Source organism: Aulonocara stuartgranti, assembly GCF_965226115.1.
Source record: "Aulonocara stuartgranti genome assembly, chromosome: 19".
Taxonomy (NCBI): domain Eukaryota; kingdom Metazoa; phylum Chordata; class Actinopteri; order Cichliformes; family Cichlidae; genus Aulonocara; species Aulonocara stuartgranti.
In genome coordinates, this window is record NC_138955.1 from 9244666 (window position 1) to 9262237 (window position 17572).

The window sequence follows — 17572 nt, forward strand, 5'->3', positions numbered from 1 at the left end:
TTCTTTTTACCCACGTCTTGTATTTGCATCACTTTTGCATCACTGGCTATTTTAATTCCTGTCTTTTTGTCAACTTTGCTTGCCATACTCAGATGTGTTTTCTGGTTGTTACCTTGTGCATTTATACTCCAGTCCTCTCATTTGGTCTTATGGATCCACAGTTTTTCCCACAATAGTCTGATAGAATCCAAACCTAATGGCTTCATATCTAAGTGAGCACTACTTTTCAATAAAGTTGTGAAGGTAACCTAATAACATTTATTTTTGTAAATGCATATATCTTTTTCTGAGCTAATTATTAAGCCCTGCAGCGACATTCGTGTTTGAGCAGAGGCAGTGATTAGTGCAAATCATGGATTAATTATAAGGTCCGGACAAAGTCTGAGTAATCGAAAATTAATTCTATATTAGTGTAGCAGTCACTTTTCAAATACATGCAACACCGATCAGTGAACACTCATTTGTGATGCTGTAAGCTTTTGCACTGATGGAGTCATATTTGGCATCATGTTGGAAATGATGTGAAGATTTGTGATCAAAGAGGATTGTAGTAAACTTACTTTAAGATTATAAAATGTAGTTTACACTGAATACTTAAAACCAGGCTGCACACAGTCCAAATCAGTTTAATTTATGTTCACACAATAAAATACAGTCATTAAATGAAGTCAAGTTGTCTAAATATTTAGCTTGAAGTTTGAACTCAACTCATTTCCACCACAAATCACCAGTCAGCCATACCGGATGTGATCAGTCTTATACGTCTATAACTAAGCTGTCTTTCCATATTTCTTATCTTAATTTGCCGTCAGATTTTGTTCCAGTTTTTTTTCCAGTTGAAGACTTATTGTTTAGTCTTCCTCTACTCACTTTTTATTTAGCCTCAACATGTTTATTAAAGCTCTTTTTGCTTTACCTGAATGACTCCTGCATTACAGAATGTAAGTTCTTTAAAATATTCATTTAAATGTATACATGTAATGTTTGGGGCATTTTTAACAAATGAACAAGTTTGAGTGCGAATGCTTTGGAGAAGATGGGGAAGTCAACAAAAGATTAAATAGAGTGTGCAATTAGAACTATAATAACTATTTAGCAAAAAGAGGAAAAGGCACACCCATAAAATTCACAGTATTTAAAAACAAACTTTTTTTTTCTTCTTTGGACCTTTGCTGCAGATGTGATTGATTGAGGCAATTTTGGTTGTGAGTTTACTCCTGGGCTCCTGGGCTAGTTCCAGGAGGTGCTGCAGTAAGAAGGCTCGTATTTGCAAAGCTATATGATGATGTATGGACAATCTTGATTCAGTTATCACAGTTATTTTGGAGGGTGCAGGCACAGCAACAAATCATAGACATTAACTGTTGCTGTATTTATGTTTTTCAGAGCGGTAGGAGGCTCTCTCTCTCTCTTTTTTTCATATTCTATTTGTGTGCATGGCATTTTTTTCATTCGTTAGTAGCTGTATGTTTGACCATGGATGGTCATTACTGCAATGTCATAATTTATTTTATTTTATTTAATGTACAATTACAGGTAAATGCACATATTGCTCACTGAGCAGTTGACCTCGAGATAAGAAATCTATCATTTACCTTTATAGACCTTTTGTACATTTTTGCACAGTAGTGCAATGGTTAGCAATTGCTTCACTTGCAAGCTGCTGGGAGGCTTGGCCATGTTTGATGTGGACGTTTGCATGCTTTCCCTTGTTGTTATATGTTTTTCTGCTGCAGTCCAAAGATATGCATGTTAGGTCATCAGTCTGCACGCCTACAGAATCACCCAACTTGGGTGTGTCCCCTCCCACATCTCAGATAAAAGGTTCATAATAGACACCGCATGGAGCAGAGCAAATACACTTCAATGTCCACATTGGATTGAATGATTGCTGCTTTGTTACTAAGCTCTTTGCCTCCTTTTCCATTTGTCCTACTGCTTCCTTTAATCTGCCTCCAACTGCCGAGTGTCATTACTGATATGTTTAAACAGTGCCATGTTAAATTTCCTTTATTGTTCAGAGCAGCCTGTCCTGCTCTTACTGCCAGCATACTAGATTTCGCTGCCAGGCCACAACTCAAGCATGATTTTTGCTTCTTCTGCCCAGAAAATACAATTAATTTGTAAATGTATACTGTTAGCTAAAAACTGCTAAACATGAATATTGAATAAACAATGAGAGGAGACTACTTTTCACTAAAATGTCATCCTTTATTTAACACCGAACCATTACTCATTTGCATTAGTTATTTTTAAGTTAACATAGCTACAAATGTCAGTGAGATTTTAAGCAGTTGTCTGCAAACTTTAACAAAGTCAATATGTTTTTATCTTGTCTTTCTTTCCCTTTTCTTTTCTTGGCTTGTCTCTGTTCTCTTGTTCACTATAGGAACTGATGGGTCCCTCTAACCTAGAGGTTTTTATAACCTCAGTTCTGTTTAGCTGTTTCTTGAGATTATCCAGGGTATGAAGGTCCTACATTAAGATTGGCTCTAGAATAAAAAAGTCGGCACTCTCAGAAGAACCACGTTGTTGATCTATTGATAACTGAGATGAAACGGCATCCCAAGAGTTGGGAGGTCGCCTTGTAATCGGAAGGTTGCCGGTTCGAGCCCCGGCTTGGACAGTCTTGGTCGTTGTGTCCTTGGGCAAGACACTTCACCCGTTGCCTACTGGTGGTGGTCAGAGGGCCCGGTGGCGCCAGTGTCTGGCAGCCTCGCCTCTGTCAGTGCGCCCCAGGGTGGCTGTGGCTACATTGTAGCTTGCCATCACCAGTGTGTGAATGTGTGTGTGAATGGGTGGATGACAGGTTGTGTAAAGCGCTTTGGGGTCCTTAGGGACTAGAAAAGCGCTATACAAATACAGGCCATTTACCATATAAGTAACAGATAACACTTGTGAGACAAAAACAAACTGCCTCTGCTTTTGCTTACAAGAAGTTGAGAAAGTCCAGCCTTCCAGTCATCTCAGCCAGATCTCAGAGCCTACAGTGTCCCTCTGCTTTGATGTTTCTTTGTATTAACAAAGAGAAACTTGACTTGAGATGTTCTGAGTGTTTGTGTTCTTAATCCAATAAGATAAGATAACTCTTTATTGTCATTGCACAACCATACATAGTACAATAGTACAATGAAATTGGAATACTGAGTTATGATTATGATTACCTTCTAGTTCCTCATTGTTTAGTATTTGCAGTGTTTCCTAATATAGTTATTTGTGTTTCTAGTTCTTAGTCTCTTGTCTTAGTTCCCTCTCATGTCTTTTTCATTTTAGTCTTGTCTCTGTATGTGCTTCTTAGCATCTCCTATGTAGTCTGTCATGTCTCTGTTTGTTTACCTTTTTTCCATGTCCATCTATGTTAATGCTTCCTGTTTTATTTTGGTAAGCTTGTGTTTCTGGTCCGCTATTGTGACTTTTGCTTCCTATGTTGTGATTCTGTCCTGTTTTATTCTGCCCTGCTGTCTTCACTTCCCCTAATCGCCCTGCATGTATATATTGTCTTAGTTTACCCACGTCCTTTGTCAGAGTATATGCCATGTTCCTTTTCTTGTTCTCCATTCTTAGTGATCCTTAGTCCTATTGTGTTTCCTCGTTTTTAAGTTCTAGTCTAGTATTCAGTTCTCCTTTTTAAACGTTACCTGTTTATTTATTTAATAAACAGACCACTTTTTGTTAAATGTATTTCGCCTCTAAACATCTGCATTTGCATCCAGCTTACAACTGATAATCTGCATACCCCACACACACATAAGGGGATGTTGATGAGAAGCAGGTCAGAATTCAGTAATCTACAAACAAGAAAATGATTTATTATGAGCAGTAGAATTTTCCCCGGGGATGTGCATTGTCGTGTTTGTTGTTTGCATATATCTCCTTTTAAATGCGACCTTTTAGCTTCAACCCTGATATCAATCATTGGTTTTTGCTTTGATAATTGTTCTCCTTCCAGATGCAAATGCCGATGCATCTTGTAATTCATTCAAGAGAGCAGCATATTTTAAATTCTTGAAAGCAGCTGTAATAATAAAAATGTGTCAGAGCTCACTGTTTAGCTCTGCAGCCCACAGCCCACTTTAATGTTTTTTTTAGTTTTCACCTCGTAAAAGCCGAAGTGGGAAGCAAGCACAGTTGTTCAATAACTTGTTAATACCACAGCTGTTATGTAAAATGTTACTGATTTTAAGAAAGCTTGAAAAAGTTGCCTTAAATGGAGCTCAGTTCAGTACAAGCAACAATTTCTATGAGAGTTTTCTTGTAAATGGACAAAACCAATAGCTCTGCCTAATATTCAGTCTCAATTATCACGTGACTTTGTTAATCATGACACTTATGGGCGAGCTTATGAATTACTTATGAATTACACTACACTACAGTACTACCCAGTACTGCTAGTACTGCAGTACTAGCGATGTGTACCTTATAAAGATATACTGCACTTTATAAGGCATACATACTTGTACTGAGCTGGATTTCCTCTTTGCCTTCAGAACCGTCTTAATTCGTCATGTCGTAGATTCAACAAAGTGCTGGAACCATTCCTCAGAGATTTTGGTCCATACAGACATGACAGCATCACACAGGATCACATATCCATGAAGCAAATCTCCCATTCATTTACACGCAGCAGGGAAGGGAATGGGAGATTTTGCTCTATTGGATTGAAATCTAGTGACTGTGGAGGCCATTTAAGTACAATAAACCCACTGTCATGTTAAAGAAAACACTTTGAGATGATTGGAGATTTGTGACATGGGGCATTATTGAGCTGGAAGTAACCATCATAACATGGATAAACTGGTAATAAAGGAATGGACATGGACAGGAATAATACTCAGGCAGACTGATAGAACATAGGATAGATCCATGCCGTTACGTTGATTACATTCCCTTCTGATCGCATCATCTGAGCGTCACAATATAAACAGACACTCATCAGACCAGACCAGGAATGATTATTCCAATCTTCTCTTGTCCAGTTTTGCTGAGCCTGTATGACAGGAGCTGCACTCAGTGTGATTATACTGCTGTACTGAAGCCCATCTGTTTCAAGGTTTGAAGTGTTGTGTTGTGAATTCAGAGATTTTCTTTTGCCTATCTTAGTTGTAGAAGGTAATTATTTGAGTAACTGTTGCCTTCCTATCAGCACAAAACAGTCTGGCTATTCTTCTCCTCCCTCTACCATCAACAGGACATTTTCACCTATCCACCTTCCACTCACTGGATAAATTAGTTTCTTCAGAAAGTTCTCTATAAACCCTAGCTGTGTGGGGAAATCCCAGTAGATCAGAATTTTATGAAGTGCTGAGAGCTCCCGGTCACAACCATGTCACATTCAAAGGCACTTAATTCACCTTTTTTCCTCATTCTGAATCTTGATTTAAGTGTCAGCATGTCTTCTTGAATTTCTAAATGCATCAAATTGCTGCCAAGTAAGTAAAGATCATTTTTTATAGTACTTTTGACAGACATAAAAGTCACAAAGCTCTGGGAAATACTATATCAAAAGAGAAACATATTAAAACAGAACAAAAATAACTGATTAAACAGAAAAGTTTGTAACTATTTTTTCAAAGGAGTCCACAGGGTCAGCTAAATCAAGCTGGATTAAATATCTGCAATATCAAGCAGTCGAACAGTTGTACCTAACAAACTGGCCAGTGAGGCTTACATGTGATTCCTAGAGTTATAAAAGTAGAATGGCAGAAGGCCTGATAGCAGGGCATTGTGCTATCAGGCATCTCTGAACCATACCTTAGTTATGTTGCAACAGGCTTCTTTTTCACTCTCATACTCACTACAGAGGAGTTTAGATGAACTCCAACCTGCTGCTGACCTTCTACCGCTCGTCCATTGAGAGCCTGCTAACCTACTGCATCACGGTATGGTACAGCAGATGCACCAAGGCGGATAGAGTGAGGCTTCAGAGTGTGGTCAAGACAGCACAAAAGATCATCGGCTGCCCTCTCCCCTCCCTGATGGACATTTATTCCTCCCGCTGCCTCAGCAGAGCAGCAAACATTATCGAGGACAGCTCCCACCCTGGTTTCAACATGTTCAGCTACAGTTTCATCAACACAAAAACCCACAGACTCAAAAACAGTTTCTTCCCCAAAGCCATAACCACCCTGAACTCACACATGCACCGATAACACAGCCCCCCCCCCCCCCCCCCCTTCTTTTTTTCTTTTCCTTTTCTTCCCACTTCCTCTATGGACCACCACTGTGCAATACCAATTCTATGTGCAATAACCCAACTGTATATATACAACACTATTTATTACATATTACTTTTTTTTAAACCGGCTTGTATATTTGTACATTTTATATATATATATATATATATATATATATATATATATATATATATATATCTCTTTTCCCTCCGTTAATACTATCCATATGTATATAGCGCTGCAGAACTGTGCCCCCCCCCCCCAGCATGTTTGCACTGAGTAGGAGATGCTCTGTATCTCATTGTACAACTGTATAGTGACAATAAAGGCATTCTATTCTATTCTATTCTATTTATTGCAGAGTCCACCCACTTCGTGTCGCCAGGATTTTTTTCATCTGTAGTCACTTGAATCTTCCTTTTATGGTCTCTTGTCACCACTCTGTTGTGAAACACTAACTCATTGTAGCATGTTAAACGAATGCGTTTACTCATTACTAATGAGTAAACTCTGTCCTGCCTTGCTACTCATTAGTAATGAGTAAACTCTGGCTCACTTTCCATAGTTTGCCTTTTGTCTGTCTGCTCTTTCTTCTCTTGCCCCTCACCCCCAGCTGGTCACAGCGGATGGCTGCCCTCCACTGAGCCTGTGTCGGCCTGAGCATTTCCTTATCATTGTTGCCAAGTTCTTGCTCATAGGGGGGCGTGTGAATGTTGGGATTTCTTTAAAATGCCACAAGGCAGCTATTATTGTGAATTGGTGATATATCCTTCTGAAACCCAGCCTGTTAATTTATATCATCTTTAACATCTTTAAATATTAGCGACCCTAATACCCTCTTTTAGCTCCAAAGAGGCAGGACATCACAAAAACATTTAACCTGAAAGATGCTTGTTTCCTCAGTTCTTAAGAGGATGATTTGAATTGCCTGCATGGTACACAGATCTGTCATCCACTGTACAATGAAGCGATGTGTTTTTCATTTTTCATACAATACTGCTGAGTATGTTGTAAAACATACAGCATGCATCTGATTTTGTAGGACAGATGTACCTGTGTAATAATTAACCTCAGCCTGACGTCTGTGAAGGTTCTCAGTCATCCAGGTCATCGTAGTCAAAGGAGCTTGCAAAGAAAAGCGTCTGGACTTCTTTAAGTTGCTTGAAGACGTTTCACCTCTCATCCGAGAAGCTTCTTCAGTTCTAAGGTCAAATGGTGGAGAGTCCCAGATTTAAACCTAGTGGGAGTAACCCCCCACAGAGGGACAAAAGGACCCCCTGATGATCCTCTAATCGCCTGAGCCAAGGTGTGAAACTGGGTGTGGGTCCCAATCAGCCAGAGTTTCGGGTGAGTTCATTGTGAAACCTGGCCCCACCTTATCATGCGAATTCCTGAGATCAGCTGGCCCAGGATGTGAGTGGGCGTTAAGGCGTCTGGGAAGGGATCTCAAAACTGGATTATAGATGGCAGAGAGTTGGTGTCGTAAACCACCAGCTCTGTTCAAAGATGGTCGCTCACAGTGGACATAGATGGCTTCTTTCACTCCTCTTTCAAACCATCTGTCCTCTCTGTCCAAAATGTGAACATTGGCATCCTCGAAAAAGTGTCCTTTATCCTTAAGATGCAGATGGACTGCTGAGTCTTGTCCTGTGGAGGTGGCTCTTCTGTGTTGTGCCATGCGCTTGTGAAGTGGCTGTTTGGTCTCTCCAATGTACAGGTCTGAGCATTCCTCGCTGCACTCCATTTCAGACCCAGCAACACGCTCAGACAAAAACTGGTTCACCCGAAAGACAAAACGCCAAAACACAAACTTAACAATGTGGTGTATGCTGTACAGTGCAGCGAGGAATGTATGTATGTATGTAAATGTATGTAAATGTATGTAAATGTAAATGTAAATGTAGCCCAGCACCACGTTGATTACAAGCAGCATTTCACTCTCTGGCTGTATCCCAATTCAGGGTCTGCAGCCTTAAAGTACACATTTCAAGGCCGATTACGTCACAGCGGCGCGCCGAAGGCTGTCCCAATTCAAAGGCTGCTCCTTCATTTCTGTCAAACAAAGCTATGACACGTTTCCAGTGGTTAGTATCATGGTTGCTAGGCAACCTGGGGCCCGTTCTTCGTACGTCGCTTACTACATCCAAGATCAAATGACACATCCAAGATCAAATCATCGCGCTAACCGTGAGCTCGCTAATCCGGTTCCCCGAACACACCTGCTGTTGACGATTACTACAGCTGGACGCAGGAATGTGACATCACTGGGTGTCGTAAAAGGGGCTACGCATCGATAGTAGAAACATTGATCGGCAACCCGCTGATTGGTCGGCGAAAATGTCCAAGGGGCGTGCTCGGTATTTTCCGGCAGCAGAGCAAGAACTCATGAGTGAGGGATTTCAGGAGTTTCAGAGTTTAATTAAAACGCAAGAGAACACTGCAAAGGCTGCAAAAGCAAGGAGAGAGGGCTGGCAGAAAGTTGCTGACAAATTAAACTCGTAGGTAATTTAATAATAATAATAATAATGGATTGGGTTTATATAGCGCTTTCCAAGGCACCCAAAGCGCTTTACGATACCACTATTCATTCACTCCCACATTCACACACTGGTGGAGGCAGCTACGGTTGTAGCCAGGCTGCCATATCGCGCCATCGGCCCCTCTGGCCAACACCAGTAGGCGGTAGGGTAGATCTATCATATGACACTATATTGTCCAATATCATATGGCATTATATTATATTATAATATGTTATATTATATCCCCTTTCACATTAGAGCCACAACAGGACCCACAAGAACATGGGAACAAGTAAAAGTGGAATACAGGAGTATTCTACAGAATGGTAATATTCATCTCTTAGATTGCTTTGCGTCTCTTGGCAAGGTAATACTGACCTGTAATACTCTGTTAGTTTGTTCATAACAGCAACCAAGAAAAGGGCAGAGGAAAAAAAGACAGGTGGTGGTCCTGCACCCCCTCGTCAACAAGTTGGTTAAGTAAATAATACCCTCACGGGAAAATCGATATCTCTCTATGAGCACACTGTCGCGCTGAGCTAAAGGATCCTGTCTGTCCCGCAATATACGCTGAATTCTGAGGACTCTCCTTATCAATCTTGCACCTTCCGCAATGGGTTGGTCGCGTATACGGACAGGACATGGCTGCGACAGGCTTCCCAAATCCACCTTCGCTTTTATAGCCGTGGTCTCTCATCTTGATTACATGAAGTAATTTACAATTACTACTCTGAAATATGAATTACATCTGTAATAATCACATACATGTAATAGAATGTTAATAGTTCATTTCCCTTTTTTAGGAAATGACCTGTATGTATCTGTGTGACATCAATAAAAGGATCAAGTGCTGCATTATCTTTAGTTACATTGATAATATTTATTTATGGTGAAACAGTGGAAAAATATCGCTGTTGCTTTCGTATAAATGAAGCGGACATACCTGCGTGGCCGCGATCTAATCCTGTTTACATAAAGTAAACCTGCTCCCGAGCAGGTTTACGCTTACGGCTCTGTTGCTATGACAGCAAGTCCCGGATGAGCTTCGGGGAACCGACTGATCCAGGATCACGCGAAATCGTCAACAATCTAATCCGGCTAACCTACTTAGCGAGGTACGAAGAACGGGCCCCTGGGCAGCGCAACGGAGGCTTTTTTTTTTAAACTATTGACAAACAACAGTATCAGCGCAACGGAGGCTAGACCGTCCCATTACACAAGCCTCGCACTTCCGGCCTTAGCGGTCTTTGAGTACGCGGCCCTTGAGGATCGTTGGGGCTGCGTACTTTAAGGCTGCAGACCCTGAATTGGGAGACAGCCTCTGTCTCTCTCAGCTCGCCTGTCTCCATTAGCGATGGTAAATGCGATTCTTTTTACTGAATCGAGCTTTAATGAGTCACTCACCAAAGTGAATCGGGTTTCTTCAGTCATTTGAGTCACTGAGTCAGGTGACCAGAGAGTGCAAAAATGTACATTTTCACTCAAACTTAATTTGTTTCTCTTTTAATGTAAATCCTACTGCTGAGATGAATGATTGTAAAAGAAAACAACTATTTTATAGAGCAAAAAAGATCCCAAAAGTTCTAAAGGGAACATTTATTTATTTTTATTTTATTAGTATTTTCCTTAAATGTGTCAAATATATTTTCTCATCTAAATGTCCACTGAGCTGTGAGCCAGGGGGCGGTAATGCACCTTAACATTGGTTGCCAACCAAGAAGAAGAAGAAGCTGTGAGCCAGGAGGGAGTGAGTGATTCGTACTTGCTATGATTCAGCAAAAACCCAAATCCTGAATACAAAAAACAAAATCAAAAACTAGACACTAGAAACAAGGAACAGAAACTGAGAAACTAGGAAAAGGCACAGCAGTGCACACGGGGGATACACAGCAACAGGGGAGTTGTACGACACGACAACAAACAGGGGAAGACTGAGGACTAAAGTACACAGGAAGGTTAACAAGAGGATGGGGAACAGGTGGAAACACAGCTGGGACTAATCAGACATAATGAGACAAAGCAAAACTCAAACCACTGAACACAGGACACGAGACTATCAAAGTAAGACAGGAAACACAAGAGACATCCACAAAGACACAGACCTGACACTGAAACATGACTGACTGGGGAGGCACAGGGAACAAGGAACACAATTACAATAGTTAATACATATTGACCTTCACTAATAATCTACCAAGGCAAATTAGTGCCAGACCTCACCATAGTTAAGCTATTATCCATGTGACTGGCTGAAATTATGTCAAGAATGTGGAGATCCTTTGAACCTTCATGTGGGGTCTCACTGGAGAAATAAAGTCCCCCAACTTAACTCTTAATAGTTTGAAAAAGGATATATTTTGAGCTGGATAATTTATGAATGGGTGGGCTTTTAATTTGGTCTGATCTTTGTTTAAAAAAAAAAAAAGAAGAGGAACATTTTTACTGGTGTTTCTTGTTTACAAAAGTGGAAACCTGAAACTACACAGCAAAAACACGTTTTGGTAACGTATCATGCACATTTTGTAGTTTATTTGAAATGAATGAATATACCTCATCATTGACAAGGAAAGGTGATTAGACAAAGAGAATTTTTGAGAAGACAAAACCCCCACTCGGCAGTACCAAGTGTCTTATGACAGCTTACACAGAGCAACGAATGAGGCATTTGGATATGCATGTTTCTGGCATATTTAGAAGGCTCCATCGAGTCCCTCCGCCACCTTTACTGCTGTGCAGGTTATTTAAATAAAACAATTCCAGGTACAATTTTACACTACAGATAACTCTGGCTTTCCCTTTGTTACGATGGATGTCAGACAAACAAAGAGTGCATTTGACCATGCATAACTTCCAATGAAAAACAAAAAGGAACAATGGACAAATAGTCAGTTGTTCTCCTTATAGTGTTAGTAAATATGCTTGTAAATAGTAATATACCTAGTCACTAGTCAATGTTCCTTTAATGCAACTACCCTTATAACTATCTACTAGTGTAGGGCCTTGGAGAGAGTGAGACTACCCTTTTGTGCTCATGCAAATCTAAGAGTGCCAGGACTCGTGGATGACTGGCTGCTGGGAGTCCTGTGCCAGTCTTCTTTTATGCAGATCACAGTGTGCCAGACCTCGCGGACGATTGGCTGCCTGGAGATCCCATGACCACTCCATGACCAATTGACTGGCTGATTGTCTGCACCTGGGAGTATAAAAAGGCTGAAGATCCTTCACACTATGGGGAATTGCTGCGCTGAAGTGAACATGCAGTGTCCTCCTCGTCTGCTTTGCATGTGAAGCTTGTTTGTTAAAGCTGTTTGCTGTGTTGCTCTTTGTTTAAACCTGGTATACAGCTGAACTTAGTTTCATTAGAGTTTTGTGATGCTGGCTGGCTGTTACTCTTGCCTGTTCTTTTCATTGTGTATTAATTGTTTCCCCGGTGGTCTGTTGAACAGCCCTGTCGGTTTTCAGTTTAATGTTTGTAATAAAACCCCTTAGTTACTCAGATTTCGTGAGAGGGCTTGTGTATGTTTCTCCCCTCCTGTCGCCTAGCAGAGGGGGTCGTAACACTAGTCACACAAACATACTGCAACAGTAAGACTCAGTGATTAGACACAGGGGTTACAGGTGGGTCCCCAACAGTCAGCAAAACAAGTCATAAAAAACAATAAAGGTTGTTTTCTTAACAAGAGCATCCGAGGACACACACCCTAACGTTCACATAGAAAGGTGCACACCCCTAACTGTACCCCTATAGTTTCCACCTTTTTCTTTATCTCTGCATGTCAGAGGTCAACTGAAACAAAGTCCACTTATATAAAATCACCCCATCAGACACACGGTATTTTCCTCGTCATTTCACAACTGCCGCAAGGTATATCGTTTTAACTTTTTTTGTCGGACCCCAGACACAGTGGTGTGAGGTAGTTAGCACAAAATTTGGCCATGTAGAAAGCATCGTTTGTTTGGAACGCATCATCACTGTTCATAAGAGTTGAACCCTGGCTCTGGACATTTTCATGACAAGTGACAGCGCAGACATTTGCTAACACTGTGATGTGAAGCATCGTTAAAGTGTCACTTCAGTAATGTTGACTCATGTTTTTTAATAGATGACTTTAAAACACTAAACTCTAATTTCAGTGGTTTATTTTAAGTTTACATAATATAACATGTGATAAGACGATGAGTTTTACTTCTCACGGGCCGTGTTATGTGTATCTATTTATCATGTATGCTACTTTGCTCTGTGGACTGTAAAATGTTTCATTGTGTTCATGAAATAAACCAGACTTTCACTGTCTGCATCTTTTACTGTTTTTCTGTTTGTGTTCACTCCAAATTGACAAAACCTACAGATATCCAGAGTTGACTCACTAACAATGTGGAGCAGTCTCAATGTATTTAGCTGCTTTTTCCCTGAACACAACCAACTGAGAGAAATGTCTGCAGTCCTCACTTTGGTCGTTGCGAATGTTGAAGGAGATTTGTTCCATAGACACATTATACTAGTGTTTCCTACACTTAATCCAACACCACTATGTTCCATTTAAATCCAGGTTCCTTTTATAGTTTGCAGTGAAATTTGTTAAACCATTGCTTAATGGGACAGAAGTACAAGTCACTCTTTACTAACACATTTGTAGATACGTTTATTGCTGAACAACACAGCTAGCAGTCTCACACACTCTTTAGATTTTTTAAGTTTTGTGCGTAATGGTTTAGTCTCTTAAACCTTACCCTTTTCTCCTCAGTATCACAACAGTATGACTCCCAAAGTACGGCTCAGTAAAAAACCAATGATTCTAAAGCCGTAACACAAAATACAGTTGGAAGATGAATGATTGCGATTTTATGATGCATAGTAAAACTACCCCTTCTTCTTCTTCTCTGAGTTGCTGTTGCTCTTGTGTGTGTGTGTATGCCTTAGAAGTCATATAATACATTAGCAATACCTGAAGGGCAAGCTTTACTTACACAGCCTCACACACAGTAGGTTTTTAAAGTTTTTGGGTACAATGGTTTAGCCACAGATGTAACTTCTACTTTTGATAAAGATCACTCCATCTGCATATTTCTTAAGAAATGAAGCATCTTTATTAAGCTCTTATAAATGTTTACACAATAATAGACACCGTGTGCTCTGTGACATTATAGTCTTCTACTTCTGCTTCCATTGGTTTGCATTTTAAACTCCCAACCTTTCAGGTTGTTATGAACGACTTATATTTCTACCATTTTGTGATATAAAAGTGAACCATGTGGCTTTTTTATTTTCTGTGTGATGGAATGACTTAAGACACGAGTTATTTAAACAATTCTAAATGACAGTGTGATGGCCATGGTACTTTATGTAGGGCAAATATGTTAAGGATAATGTTTATCAATGTAAAATTGCAAAGAACCTTTGAATAGATTATAACATCTTGTAAACAGTTACCTCAGAACCTGTACTGTCAGACCTATGTATGTAAGGTAAAACTTTCCACAGTACTTCCCCTTAAGTAAGTAACTAAACACATAAAGTCACCCTTACCAATATTCAACTGCTCCTTGAAAAAAGTAGCACAAACAGACAACTGACTCAGCAATGATAAGAAGAAAATTAAAAGTTTTGGTTTTTGTGGCTCGAAAAATTAAAGAAAGTGTGTTTAATAATTCAACAAGACCCGCACCTTCAACACATGTACATTCAGATTTTGGATCAGACTTACATTGCTGTTGTTCAATAGTTTTTAGCCTCTCTCAAAATTTATTTTATGACCTTTACGTTTCCAGCCGATAAGGACAATTACTGCATTTCAAATGCACATCCAAAGGCTTTAAACATCCGCTTTGTCTGTAACGACAGCATCAAACTACAGAGCGTTGTTTTTACTAAAATTCAACATTTTCAGATTAAAATTTGGTTGCTTTTTTTTTTCCACTGTAACACCCCCCTCAATTTTTGTGATATTCTTAGAGATTTCATTTTTTATATTTATGCTTTTGGTGTGAGGGTATCTAATATACAACGTTGTCACTGTGTTTTTGTACTACCAGCTGTGAGGGCTCTGCTTTTGCTTTGAGCAGTCTGTATGTATGTGCTCTGCTATAGAAGTCAGCAGTCTAACCAGGTTATGGGCAGAAATCTGTGCCATCAGAAACTGAATTTGATATGCTTAAATTTGAATTTGAATTGCTCAGATTGAATCTGAATTGCAACTTGAATAAATGCTTTTAAAAACTGCATATGAATTAGCCTAATTTGAAATTCAATTTATTGGTTTGAAAATGATCATGAGTAAATTGAAATTGAATTTTATATTTTGAAAATGAATTCATTTGCTTTGAAACTGTATTCAGTTTTTTGGGACTTACATCCGGTTACGGTTCAAGAGTAATGAGCACAGATTAATAGAACTACGCTTTACTAGCGGACCGAAAGTGTTACTGATGGGAATCTACAGCATCTTGAGTTGAATTAAGACTTCAGAAGTCATTCGTCATGTCGAGTGACCAGCGGATAAAATTTTCATTTTTTTCCACATCTGTTTTTTGGAAAGTTCAGCTTTTTCACCTCTTTTCAGCACAAATTTGAGCTTCTTCATCTCTTTTTAGCAGAATTTTCAGTTTCTTCACCTCTTTTCAGCAGCTATTTCTACTTCTTCGGCTGTTTTCAGCAGATTCCACTACACAGCATTCATACTGCATTTTCACGGCCAATAGTGTTTCCTAGGGAAACACTATTGGCTTACAAAAGCTTTATATTGTGGTCTGTGACAAATTGGTTATGCTTGAACTCATTTAATACTTGTCCCCTGATAATTTATTCCTTGTTATTTTACAGTTGACCATAATGCTTTAATTTAGACATTGCTGGTGTAACCTTGCTTAACATACTATCCCAGGTTTCTTTGTGGTACCATTAGTTACATCCATGCATATGTTTTAAAGCAAAAATACTACTAATAGTCAGGTCATTTGAATTTTCTTCTGTTCACAGGTAAATTTCTAATAAATTATGTTTCTTTGTACTTACTTCCTGTTTATACAGGGTCATGAGGTCATGGATTGCATCATTGGGTACAACCAAATGAAGGGTTTTTCATTTTGTACAGTATTGTTTATTTTCTTTAAAGTAACCTTTTGAGTTGTATTGTATGCAGTGTTTTACTTTTCAAACCATTTATCTGAGTATGAGTTTGTCATTTGGATCCATAATCTTAATCCTGTTTTTTTGTTTAAAATCGTATTGTTTGGTCTAACCTATTTTTCAATGGTAGACACCAAAGAGGTGTGTGAAGTCCTGTATAAAGCAAGTGAGATTTTGCCTACCAGGTTTGTTTGGTTTTTTTTTGTTTTTTTTTATAACTTTTTATTTTGTACTTTTTCCAATTTTATAGTACATGCAAACAAAAACACGAAAAAAAGAACACAAAAGAAACAAACCAAAAAAAAGAAGAAAGGACACCCAATCTGTGGAAGAGGGGAAAAGGGAAGAAAAAAAAGAAAAAAAACAACAACAAGGAGAGGTCCCTGCCCTATGGGGCTGAGTGAGTCTTATAGGCTATCCATTTTGTCCACTGTTTTCGGTGTTTATCAGATTTCAGTCTCAAAGTGTAGGTCATTTTCTCCATTATATATACAGTGGGGCAAAAAAGTATTTAGTCAGCTACCGATTGTGCAAGTTCCCCCACTTAAAATGATGACAGAGGTCAGTAATTTGCACCAGAGGTACACTTCAACTGTGAGAGACAGAATGTGAAAAAAAAATCCATGAATCCACATGGTAGGATTTGTAAAGAATTTATTCGTAAATTAGGGTGGAAAATAAGTATTTGGTCACCTCAAACAAGGAAAATCTCTGGCTCTCACAGACCTGTAACGTCTTCTGTAAGACGCTTTTCTGTCCCCCACTCGTTACCTGTATGAATGGCACCTGTTTGAACTCATCATCTGTATAAAAGACACCTGTCCACAGTCTCAAACAGTCAGACTCCAAACGCCGCCATGGCCAAGACCAAAGAGCTTTCGAAGGACACCAGGAAAAGTAATGTAGACCTGCACCAGACTGGGAAGAGTGAATCTACAATAGGCAAGCAGCTTGGTGTGAAAAAATCAACTGTGGGAGCAATCATCAGAAAATGGAAGACATACAAGACCACTGATAATCTCCCTCGATCTGGGGCTCCACGCAAGATCTCATCCCGTGGGGTCAAAATGATCATGAGACCGGTGAGCAAAGATCCCAGAACCACACGGGGGGACCTGGTGAATGACCTGCAGAGAGCTGGGACCAAAGTAACAAAGGTCACCATCAGTAACACACTACAACGGCAGGGAATCAAATCCCGCAGTGCCAGACGTGTTCCACTGCTGAAGCCAGTGCATGTCCAGGCCCGTCTGAAGTTTGCCAGAGAGCACATGGATGATACAGCAGAGGATTGGGAGAATGTCATGTGGTCAGATGAAACCAAAGTAGAACTTTTTGGTATAAACTCAACTCGTCGTGTTTGGAGGTAGAAGAATACTGAGTTGCATCCCAAGAACACCATACCTACTGTGAAGCATGGGGGTGGAAACATAATGCTATGGGGCTGTTTTTCTGCCAAGGGGACAGGACGACTGATCCGTGTTAAGGACAGAATGAATGGGGCCATGTATCGTGAGATTTTGAGCCAAAACCTCCTTCCATCAGTGAGAACTTTGAAGATGAAACGAGGCTGGGTCTTCCAACATGACAATGATCCAAAACACACCGCCCGGGCAACAAAGGAGTGGCTCCGTAAGAAGCATTTGAAAGTCCTGGAGTGGCCTAGCCAGTCTCCAGACCTCAACCCCATAGAAAATCTGTGGCGGGAGTTGAAAGTCCGTGTTGCTCGGCGACAGCCCCAAAACATCACTGCT